Source organism: Mugil cephalus, chromosome 1 (genome assembly GCF_022458985.1).
Source record: "Mugil cephalus isolate CIBA_MC_2020 chromosome 1, CIBA_Mcephalus_1.1, whole genome shotgun sequence".
Lineage (NCBI taxonomy): Eukaryota > Metazoa > Chordata > Actinopteri > Mugiliformes > Mugilidae > Mugil > Mugil cephalus.
The window spans coordinates 15,276,501-15,288,565 of record NC_061770.1 but is presented as its reverse complement, the minus strand read 5'-3'; positions in this window follow the sequence as shown (position 1 = coordinate 15,288,565).

Genomic DNA, 12,065 nt, shown 5'->3' with positions numbered 1-12,065 from the left:
TACCTTTGCCACCCCGCACTGCCTTCCCGCTACGCGCAGTTCTTTCCACGAGCGCAGTAAAATGTTTCCAGCAGAATTTGGCAAGTTTGTCAATTTTACTGCGTGAAACATGACTCAGTGAGAAATGCCATGCACGTTAAACCTGGATCAATAAAAAAAAGGGGCCCACCTTAAGGTGGCAACGATCTAAAAACCTCAAATGCTCATTTCTAATATCAAATAATATCAAATAATGAATGATAACGAAGCTACTGATTAACAGATGGATTTAAAGTATCTGATAAATACGTAAATAGATCCTTAAAAATACTTTATATCTGCTTACAACTACTGTACTGTGTGCTATTTACTCAGCTCGTGCTTGTAAACTAAACAGTGGGGTTAAAATAAAAAGTTGTTGTGCATAAATTCATCACTAGCCACACTGACAGCGTTATGGCAGGGTTGTTCATCATCCACTCCGCACGGCACACCGTGGCCATAAACTCATCTTTCTCACAGACAGTCCACTACATAACTATAGCATTTTTTTTTTTTGGGGGGGGGGATGAATGACCTCAACAACCCATTTAATGAATAAAAGTCACATGTAGTCATCTCTTTTTGCCTTAAAAAGTCCAGCTCTCTCTGTACTCTGTACTCTACTGCAAGGAAGCAACGGGCATTGCATCACACCACAAAAGCAAAGAAAATGATGTCACAGATAGTTCACCTCTGATGTTCTTCCCTTTTTATTGTCAACATACCAGTATTTCAGGCGTGGATTCCGGTACACGACTGGCCGCGCAACCCTTTTTTTTTTTTGTGCGGTCTATGTAGTTGAGGGGTTTCCCCAAACCTTCTCTTGATCTTTAACAACTCATATGACAGCCAGGCACACTCAAAAGGAGGTACTAGAGGTCAGGTTGATCAAAAGCAGTGGGTCTGTGGGCACGGAGCTAGGCAGAGGTGCTAGATTAAATCTGAGACAAAAATAAATATGTAAGTAACTTGAGGCCTGGAGACTTTGACAGTGGTAGAATTTACATGATTCAACCACAGCTGATATGTAGTTCTTTTCTCCACATCAGGTTGCACATCATTGTCAGTGATGCCTTCACACTGGTCCTGTCTGTGGTGCATTTATGTGAAATTCCTCAAACAGTCAGATTCGAGTTGTTTGTGTGTTTCTTCGTGCACAAGTTTGAACCCCCCCTTGGCGGTCTGACTGGCTGTTTTCCTCCAACACGTGCCAGAGCGAAGCATTTAAACAACGACGGATACAGATTTAATTACAGGAAATAAAACAAAACAGCAAATAACTTGATTAAAATGCCTCTGACTCAGGTATTTACAGCCCGATAAGCGCTGTCACAGTAAATCCAGATGACGTCCCAGCGGCATGACTGGATTGGACGGATGATATATGACGCGCGCATGGAACATTAGACGGGGCGAGTGTTTACACATCGCCTTTTACTCCTCCCAGCGTGATAAAACGTCAAGCTGCACTTTACAAGGCATCAGGATTTAGTGTGGAAATTCATTACGCTGAAATATTACCGCAGACATCTGCACTGTGAACCTCCAGGGTGCACAGAGATAACGGGGGCACGCAGGGTCAGTGCTTCAAAGTGTGTTTCCAGAGTTTAGGAGTTTTATTTCTTTATTCGTTATATTCAGTACAGTTAACGTTCCTTTGGGAATAACCGCATGCACGTCCCGTGTGAGCCACAGCAGTGATTTTGTTTGCAGATATATGCATACTCGTACATGTGCACAGTGCAGTGTTACTGTTCTCCTTGCTTGTTTGCCCTGTTTTACGTTTGGTCATGCGCAGGTAGACTGGTAATTCTATGCTAACTCTTGTTATTTAAATGATCGTTTTACAGAGTTGTTGTTGACACACTTTTTTTTTTTTTTTTTTTAAAGGGAATTCAGAATCAGTCAGGGAACCTGTCCAGCAAGGTTTAGAAATACCTTCAGTGAAACATCATGAAGTTTCCCGTACTCGATTACGTCGTTCACAGTTATTTAACCCTTAAGCACATCTACTGTATGAATAACTAATGATTCAAACTAAAAAACCCAAAGTGGGCCGAGACCTTTATGATACAGTGGGATCAATAAGTCAGCGTATCTAATATTTGCTTACGTTGCAAAAGTTATGTACCTAAATACCATTAAGCAGACAGTACCACAGCCACATCACCCCCATAATCACCACCATAATTCTTTTTTAAAATTTATTATGAGCGTTCACTATCAGGATTTAGTGACGCAAACACTAACTACGCTAAAGTTTTTTTTGGCAAATATATGACACATCCATGATATAAGAGAATAATATAAATGCTGATAAACATGCGGGGGGACACAGTGATGTGGTGGACTCACAGCAAGAAGGTTTTTTTGAATCCATCGGCTGTCTGAGGCCTTTCTGTGTGGAGGCTGCGTGTTCTGACTGCGTTTGCGTGGGATCTCCCACCGTCCGTGTTGTTAGGTAAATTGATGATTCTAAATTGGCCGTAGGTGTGAGTGTGGCTATCTGTCCACCACCTCACCCACCCAGTGACAGCTGACCTCATGATGTTAACTTGAGGCAAAACAGAGGGAAGTCTGAGTCGAACACTTTCACTTTCAACCATGAATATGTCGTTTTGCTGTATTTTTTTGGGTGCCAAAACCGAAAAATCAAAAACTAACTTGAAGTTTTATCACATTCCAGCCACTGCCAGTCGTAGACAACTTTGGTTTGTCTTTGGCGGTTAAAGGAAAGGAGTGGAGTGAGACAATCAACACACTTCATATCAGGTCAGATTAATATGTAACGCATCATCAGTTTCAGCCCGGATAATGTTATGGGTTAGACTACATTGTGACTGAAATTACGTTAAATGAATCCTTATTTACGGGATTCTTGTTACATGTTAATGCTAATGTTAGATAGTGCAGTTAGCTGCATGTTTCACGGGTGTCTAAGCAGAAGTTGCATTTGCTACGTTACCCTCCACAGTGGTTCCGCTTACTTCTTAAAATATCTTTGTTAGAGAGGCTTCACTTGATAAAGGCAGACCAGAGTGTATTAGTATATTCTCTAAAATATGTTTCCCTCGTCCATTCTTGTCAAAAGATGCTAACCACATCTTGAAATACGTAACTGCTGTTTACAAGCTATCTTGTTGGAGATCAGTTGCTTCCAGTTAAGCCCCGCCCCTAAAAAAACGTCACATTGTTTACAAACCTGAAGGAGCCTATAGCTACAACTAGCTATAACTAAACTTCTTTTTATAATTTAAGAGAAGAAAAACTAACCTTCGTGTCTACATCTTTGGATATACCCAACACTGTTCAAGTTCAGTGAGGATATGGATGGGGTTGGATGATGTGATGTTGAACCTGTAAGCACGTGCAAAAGTCCCAGACTATTTCAGCAAATAAAATCTCATTTACACACTCGTGCTCAATCATTCAGCAAACTATTTTTAATTTTTTTTTTGTTTGTTTTTTTTTTGTTTGTTTGCACTGCTTAATACATATACAAAGCGCCTCTGGTAACCATGGTAACCTGACAATATTGACATTACGGTATTACATTGTGGGATATTCAGACCACAGAATGGCTGGTTTTTGCATGTGAACAATGTTTCCCTGGAAATGATACGCTGTTGGTTTCATACAAAGGTTTTGAACATACTGAGAAAAAGAAAAAAAAATCCTTGCCACGTGTGTTTGCACGTACAAGGAATTTGCTGCGCTGGTTGGCTCAATAAGCATGAACACAAGTCCGAAAAATCAAACAATGCCAATAAATACACAAATAATACAAAAAATATATACATCTCTATGTACAGTTCTTAGCATTTAGTAAACAGGACTATTCCCCGAACTCAAAATCACAATGTGAAAAAACTAAAATTCAAATCAAGACTTGCTGCAGTGGTATCAGCACTAAAACCAGTAGCAGTAACAGTGTGTGCACTAGCGGTAGGACAATCAGTAACGGTAACAGTGCGAGTAGACGTTGCAGTTTATAAGAGCATTAGCTGAGGGTGCAGCAATAGAAATTAATAGCTGTCAGAGCATAAAAACACAATCAAAAGCTTTATATAAAGACTTGATAAACGTGTTCGGAAAAACCCTCAGCATTCAGAGAAATGGGTGACGGTTAGGATTCGTATAATTCAGCTTGCACCTGGAGGACTACGACAGGATGATAAGGCTAAAGAGACATTGGACCCTTGCTGTCAGAAATACACACACACACACACAGCGAGCCAAGTGAAACCTGAGAATTGTTGCTTTGCTCAAACGTAGTATGTGTTCCACTTAACTGGCCTGTGTTTGTGGAACTGCCTCACACATACCACCATTGACCTTTCATGAGAATGAGTGGGGGGGAAATCTGGGCTAAAAATAAAAGTTTCTAAAAATAAACCAGAGGCAATAAAAGACTGATGGGGGAGGAAGGGGAGGATGACTGAAAGAAAGATACGGGTAAAAAGAGACATTAGATCTCTCTCTTTTATCAAAACAGAAATCACCGTGATAGCGATCACCAGCGTGATCTTATTTCACTGCATTAATCACTTTAACATTAATTCGTTTTCCGTAACTGCTCATCCTCACGAGAGTTGCGGGCTAATCTCGCAACACACAACGGGAAATGCAACGGTTGTAATTTTGTAGCACACTAATGTGTGTGAAATTTTAAATCATGCTTTTTGTCACCTTGCTTCCTGAGCGTGTATAACGGTGTACGTCTTGTGTCTGTGTGTGAGAGATGTGATCAGCTGTCTGCTTGTATTAAAACCCAAGTCGCTCGCAATGTTCAACGGTCACAGAGCGGCAGGTGAATTGTTAAACCGACTTGTGAGAGGCACGTGTGAAACACTGTTGACCAATAGTGTTTGAGGTCGTGGGGCAATCGAAGTCCGTCGTGGGCTTATCGCGCCCATCGGTTGCTGATGAGTAAGGGGCTATGTGTGTGTGTGTGTGTGTCCAGGTGTAGGGAGTTTACAGTTAAAGCCAAACCCCTTAGATTAGTGAATATACGCAAATCACCTGTACACATGCAGGTTACTGGGAATTCCCCCAACGCTCGCACAAAAAAGTGTGTGTGTGTGTGTGTTTGTGCTTGTGTATGTTTGTGTCATGTGATAAGTGCTAGTAGGTGTTCACAGTGAGGTAAATAATCCTTCCATATACAAGCAAGCAAGGCATACAGGTGAATAACGGAGCCGAGTAATTAATTCAGCTTTGTGGATGCTCCATAGATCCAATAGATTTAATCGCATTAATTGTAGCCACGTCACAGACATAATTGCTTCTCTTTCTTTTCTATTTTTTTTTTTCATATATTCTTTATTGCCGTTATATGTATATTTGCGGTGTGAGGAGCAACAGCTTTTAGATTTAAGTCCGTTTGATGTTCACACCCATGGGCAGGGCCGCAGACGGAGGCCAGGTGAGTCAGGCAGGTGAGGAGGCAGTTGGGCACACCGTGGTGTTGGCATATGTGCCGTGTATGTGCAGTGGAAAGTATGCAAAACCTGAGGTTGACCACCCCCCAGCAAGAGTGCAACCTCCTCCGCCTCGGTGTCACTCACACACATTTCTGTCTTTCCTGCCTTTTCTGTTTTCTTTGTGTCTCTTTCCATTTGCATCAGTGCAAAAATGAACAGTGCCTTTATTTATTTGACATATTTATTTTGTGCTAATTTTAGTTTTGGTTATAATTTGTGCCTATTTTTGAATACTTGCACATTCCATTTGCATAAGGTCGCCTGCAGCGCATCGATCAAATGATCCTGGGGATGCTTCCAGGGGACAATATGCATTGCTCATATGGGAATGTTGGAGATAAGGAACGGGATTGGGAACTGGTGGGACTTTGCATTCCCACGGAAGATTGTTTGTGTCCTCCAGTAGACAGTCCTGCAATCTGTGGTCTCAATAAACACTCATAAACCACACAGACACGCACACAACCCCACCGAGCCTTATCGGAATAACACATAAACTCGAGTGCGAAGACTGTACATAAATCATCTGTTTTCGAAGCGAGATAAGCACGAGCAAAGAAAGCCAGAGTGGGAGAGTGAAATTTTTATCTGGGCTCAGAGAGCAAAATAAAACATCGCGGTGAGATTTTCCAAAGAACACGATAAAGGGCCCGAGGTTCCTTGATGAGCTATTTCTGAATGCAGTCCCTGTTGCACAGAATAAAAGCTCCCCCCACACCACACATGCACACACACCACAGTCACAGAGAAATCATGCGTATTTGACTGTTAGCACAGCTTGACCAGATCATAATGTATTCCCCTGCTGGAGCCTCACACCTCCACTCCACAGCTGTCATAAGGGCAGGGTAGGGAGAAAACAATAGCTGTCTTTTCTATCCCACATCTGAACTTGTCGCCTCATTAGCAACAGAGGCGCATGTAACATCTGTCTTTTTTTTCCTGTTTGTATGGTATATGAATCTTTCAGAAGGTGGTGGTGGCCAGTGTTCTCATGATTTTAGTATTAGAGGACAGAACGTTGACGGTTACACTGTGGCATAAGGGGCTGGTTACGCATCAAGAAATTTCAAATATACTACTTAAGAGTCTGCATCTACGCAGGCAACTCCGCAGGGACCAAGCTTAAGCAGTTAGTGAAAAAAAAAGTTAGTGGAAAAAAAAAATTTGTGTCAACCGGCGGTTGCACGACTTCGGAGATTTTAAAGTTGGCTATTATGAGATGAAAGTCAGTGGACACTGACCAGTCGCTGATGATGCTACCATCTTCTTGACCTGAGTACATGTGCGGAGATCAAACCGCTCATGTGCTACATACTGTTTGCAGCAGATATGTACAGCCTGTACAAAAACAGGCTCTCATATTGATGTTTAGTTGTTTAGTGAAGTCGCCTCTTCAGACGAGTGTGCATTGCATTTTTCATGTCATGGTATAATGGCCTTCATCTTTAGTGGAGTATTTCCACACACTTGATGAATCAATATGTCACCAAGCTCCTCATCGAGCTCCTCCTCATTGTTATTGTCTCATGGTCATGCATTGACATGATGCTTAAAGCGGTACAGCAGTGAAGTCGACGATCTGACTAGTCTAGTCTAGTCCATTCAACCATTAGCATCACATACTTACACAGGAAAGTTAGGAGGTGCAGTCTATTGTTTTAGATGTTAAATATGTCGCGTTTAATGTGCTAGCCTGCCAGTAAGTCCAAAATGGAAAAAAAACGCTGATGAGGCTCCAAAAAAAAAAAGAAGTTATTGTCCTGACACTAGGGATTTACTTAATACCGCCTATTGTGAAAATCTGTATTGAATTGGGAAATCTTCTAAAAACACTTAGGACAATGACACACCACAACGACAGCCAGTCATTGGTCAGTGTTGGGTATCTGCTGCTTGTTTTTACAGCTGATTTTGAGTTTTTTTAACGTACGGTGGGAAGGAGTCGGTCAGACTGATGATCTCATTGGCTTATCAACATAGTGAACTAGTTCACAAGAAACAGAAGCAAAATGATGAAATTCTCTTCTCGTTTTTCATCGACACATAATACACAAATGTTTTCACATCATTATCAAAGAGAGTGAATAAACTCATGATTTACTTTCAACTGATCAACAAGATTTGAAGAAGGCCAGCTCCATCCGACAGTTTATAGCCTTTCCAAGCTTACTATCCTCCAAGCTTCCAGTTTTCCTGTTTGGTTCAAGGTTTTTTATTGTCATTTATATGCTTGCACATGATCATACGTGCATAAACATTTATAAAAATAGTGCAGAAAACTGAATTGTGCAATAAAAATGCAGAAAATGGAGTGCGTACAAAAAAAAAAAAAAACACACTAACAAGACAAGAACAGTAGATGGCGGAGGCCACGTCAGGTATTAGGCATATTGTTCATCGGTCTCACAGCTTCCGGAAAGAAGCTGTACTGGAGCCTTGATGCTTTGGCCCTGATGCATGCATTTGCCTGAGAGGAGGAGGCTGAATAGTGCTGGGTGGGTGGAGTCACCCACGATGCGGGCTGCTCTGCTCCTACACCAGTTGATGTAAATATCCTGTTTGGAATCAGCAAAGGTCAGCAAACTGACCTTAGGATTCTGGTGTTGCTAAACAAATCTAAACTATTTTAAAGGACTTAATAATAATAATAATTATAATAATGCATTGGTTTCATATGGCACTTTATCATAGACACCCAAAGTTGCTTTACATTGAATGCATCGCTCACACAGTCACACCCTGGTGCTGGTAAACGACCTCAGTAGTCACAGCTGCCCTAGGACAGGCTGACGGAAACGTGGCTGCCAATGTGCGCCTACGGCCTCTCCAATCATCAACATCACTCACTCGCAATCATACACCAGGGAGCACACACCTGGGGGCAAGGTGGGTTAATTGTCTTGCCCAAGGACACAACGGACATACTAGGGATAGGGCGGAATCGAACCGCCAAACTTTCGCTCTACCTCCTGAGCTACTGCCGCCCACCTTGCTGTCTCCGATCTTTATTTTGACTGCTTTCCATTGATGCACGATGTTGATGACTTGTCTGAGTTGTTGTTACTCCTGTTAGTCCTGATTTTCACTTTTCATTTTCATGCTTCTGTCTCTCTTGAGACGAAAGTAAAAGTAAAATGATCTCAATAATCATCTAATACGTGTTCAGTTTGTCATGGTGTTAAACATCAAACAATATACATTCTAATTATCATTTTGCATTCAGTACTAAACTATTCAAATAATACATAAATATTTTTTTATTTCAAACATGTGCAACAGTAGGGTGCTGGTAACGTCATCTGCCTCCATTTCTCCCTTTACTAAACAATGTTGCACTCATGTTAATGTGTATTTTAAAAAATGTGGGGAAAAAAATACATATATATAAAGAATGTCTAATCAATCAAAGATTTTGCGACCCCCTTGCAATACCTCTGTGTATCCCCTAGGGGGTTGCATTTAGTATTTTAACATTTTGTAATTATCAATATACTGAAACGTTGGTGAGGCTGATGGGGATAGTGTATTTGCCAGTTTTTGTCCTGCTTGATCTGATGCAGGTGTTTGATAAATTAGTCATGGTGTCTCGATCGCAGACTCGGATTGTGTTCTAGACACCAAGCATTGTCGGTTTTTTTTTGGCTAAACTAAAGTACAAATAAGTCAGTTTTATTGACTCTGCTAAAGGATTAGATAATCATCTTATCTTATTCTGAGGACATGTATCCATGTACCTGTGTGAAAGTCGATGGGCTGCTGAACAGAACACACCTTACTAACCGAAGACTAGGAAAAAGGACAAATGGATGGACGGGTCAGAATTTGGTGTCAACGGCATGAATCTACAGGACCAGTCGTCCAGGCTGGCGATGACAGTGTAATAATAACGTGGAGAATGTTTTCTGGACGTGCCATCATTTCAGAATGATATCCGGACATGACAATGAGTTCAACGGCCTCAAATAACCTCCTACATCACCATCAATATCTCTAGGCTGAAGGGGAGTCACAACATGAATGTTCACCACTCAAATCTGCACAAAATACACCTTGTGAAACATTTATCAGAAGGGCAACGTAGAAATTCCAAAAGGGACATAGTACATCAATAACACAGCAGTTTTATTAGGTTATGTTTGGATCCATGGGAACTAAATCCAGCTGGGTATTTCTCTGCTGTGATTTCTGCAACTTTAGGAGTGCCCAGTGGAGTCAGGATAATCGTGCCAGCAATGTGTGTGATGTACTGAGGGTTTGTGTTGTTGTGGCAAAGGAAAGGCTTCCTCTTTCCACAGAAGAGCATGTCGTGGTGAGAGTGACGGCCGGGTATTTATCACTTCTCGTTTGCTGAAATGTTCAAAGGCCAGACCGCGGTCAGTAGAACAAATGACAGGACAGTCTGCGTTGCGAAGCGCACAAGGCGGTTGTTGTGGTTTGAGGATTTGTGCTGACAGCGCAGTAACGTAATTACTGAGCAATTACACTCCTGAGGCTGAATGGCAGGGGATTTAGTTCACGAACTAAAATGACAAACTCGTTAATGAAGGAAATGAAACCGTATTAAAGAGCTTTCAAGAGTTACACTACATGAAGAGCGAAGTGTAAACACGCGCTGCAAGCTGGAAGTTGTAAGGGGCTGTCCAAGTGCACACATCATGAACATCAACTGTTTGTTGTTTTCCAGAGAAAAAAACACCAATCACGTTGCACACTAAAGTGCAGCCTCAGCAGAAAGAAGGTTCTCAGGCCTGCAGGAAGGAAGGTTCTGACCAGAGGACAGTCACCGGTGGTCAAAAGGGGAAGAAGAGAAAACACACATTCTTTGTGAGGAAGTTATCTTGTCTTTTAAAATAGTCTGAATACTGCAGTTAACAAAGAAATACCAAATGTCAAATCAAAGCCAATGAACATTCACTACTTTACAGAGTTCTGAGATTGTGTCTAATACAGGGGTCTTCAACATTTTTCAGGTCAAGGACCCCAAAACTGATGGAGAGATTAAGAAGGGAGCCCCTAACTACTATATGTGTTCTATATTAAACTCGGACTAGTGCAAATTATAAACACACATTATTATTATCATTCTGCATTCAATATTAAGATACTGAAATAATACACGGGTTCAAATATTCATCTATTTTTCGTTCAAGTTCAAACTGCACTGTTAGCATTTCTTCTGCTAATATTGCAGCATGCCTCTGGCATTTTTCCTAGGAACAGTCAGCGTGTAATATACGGCTTCGTGATTGGCTCAGCAGCGACGGGGGGCGGGGCCTACTGTGTACAGGAGGCTTAGATTGACAGGTCCAGAGTGAAACGGTGCGTTGTTGCGACAGCTCCTGTATCGCTGAATGAGTGAAGTGCTGACTGAAAGATAACGTCTTCTGCCTCCATTTAACCCTTTACTAAAATATGTTGGATTCACGTTAATGAGTATTTGAAGAAATTTAAATTTGTGAGGGAAAATTAAAAAAACAATTCAATAAAAAAAAAACGAATTTACCAAAGACCTCCTAGGGGTCGCGGACCACCTGTTGAAGATCTATGGTCTAATAAAAATCTAAATATAAATACCAATATCTATATGATATTTTAGAATCAAAGCTATAATTCAAGACTAGAAGACAACATATTGACAGCACTTTTATGTCTATACAAGGGGTCGGCAACCTTCAACACTTAAAAAGCCATTTGGACCCGTTTCCCATAGAAAAGAAAACACTGGGAGCCACAAAACCCCTTTGACATCTAAAATGAAGGTAACACTAGCCTATGTATAAAAAAGTGAAAGTGAAGTGAAAGAACTGCAACAGAGCAATTTTGTTTATGCATACGAATACATTTTGAACTCCGAAAAAAAAGCAGGTTGAACGTAACACCGCATATATGGCGTCTTACCTCTATCCTATGTATAAAAAAAACTATAGTGGGTTGCATTTAGGGAATGAAAGAACTGCCACAGTGAAAACAAAATTGTATTTATGCATACATAACAGGGATTTATCCCTGGTTGGCTTACCTGCAGGGGAAAAGTTCAATAAACAGCGGGCTGGACATGCCGGCGGGTGTCGCACATCGGCAACCATGACGTATATTGTGAGCGACAAAAAATTAAACACATTTTATTTTAATGTTACAAGATCACTATAAATTCAAATTTAGAATTATATTTTAAAAACTAACGAACTGAAATAAAATACATTTGAATTAAATACTCGACAGCAAGGAGTAGACTATATGCACTGTGTGTTTTTGGTGGATGTTACAACCATGAGTGTGAGTAGTGTGGCATTCAGTGTAATTCAGTTGTTGCGTGGGTTTTGCTTAATTACTATTGAGTGAACAGTTGCTGCTTTTCTGAAGCAGTTAGCGTGACAAAGTAAACAACCTTGGTCAGCGTCTTTGCTCTGCACCTCTTGCCACGGAGAGCTGCAGCAAAGGACCGAAAGAGCTGCATGGTTGCGGTTGCCGAACCCCTGGTCTATACCGATCAGGTATAACATTATGATCAATTGCCTAACATTGTGTAGTTCACCCTTGTGCCTTCAAAACAGTTGT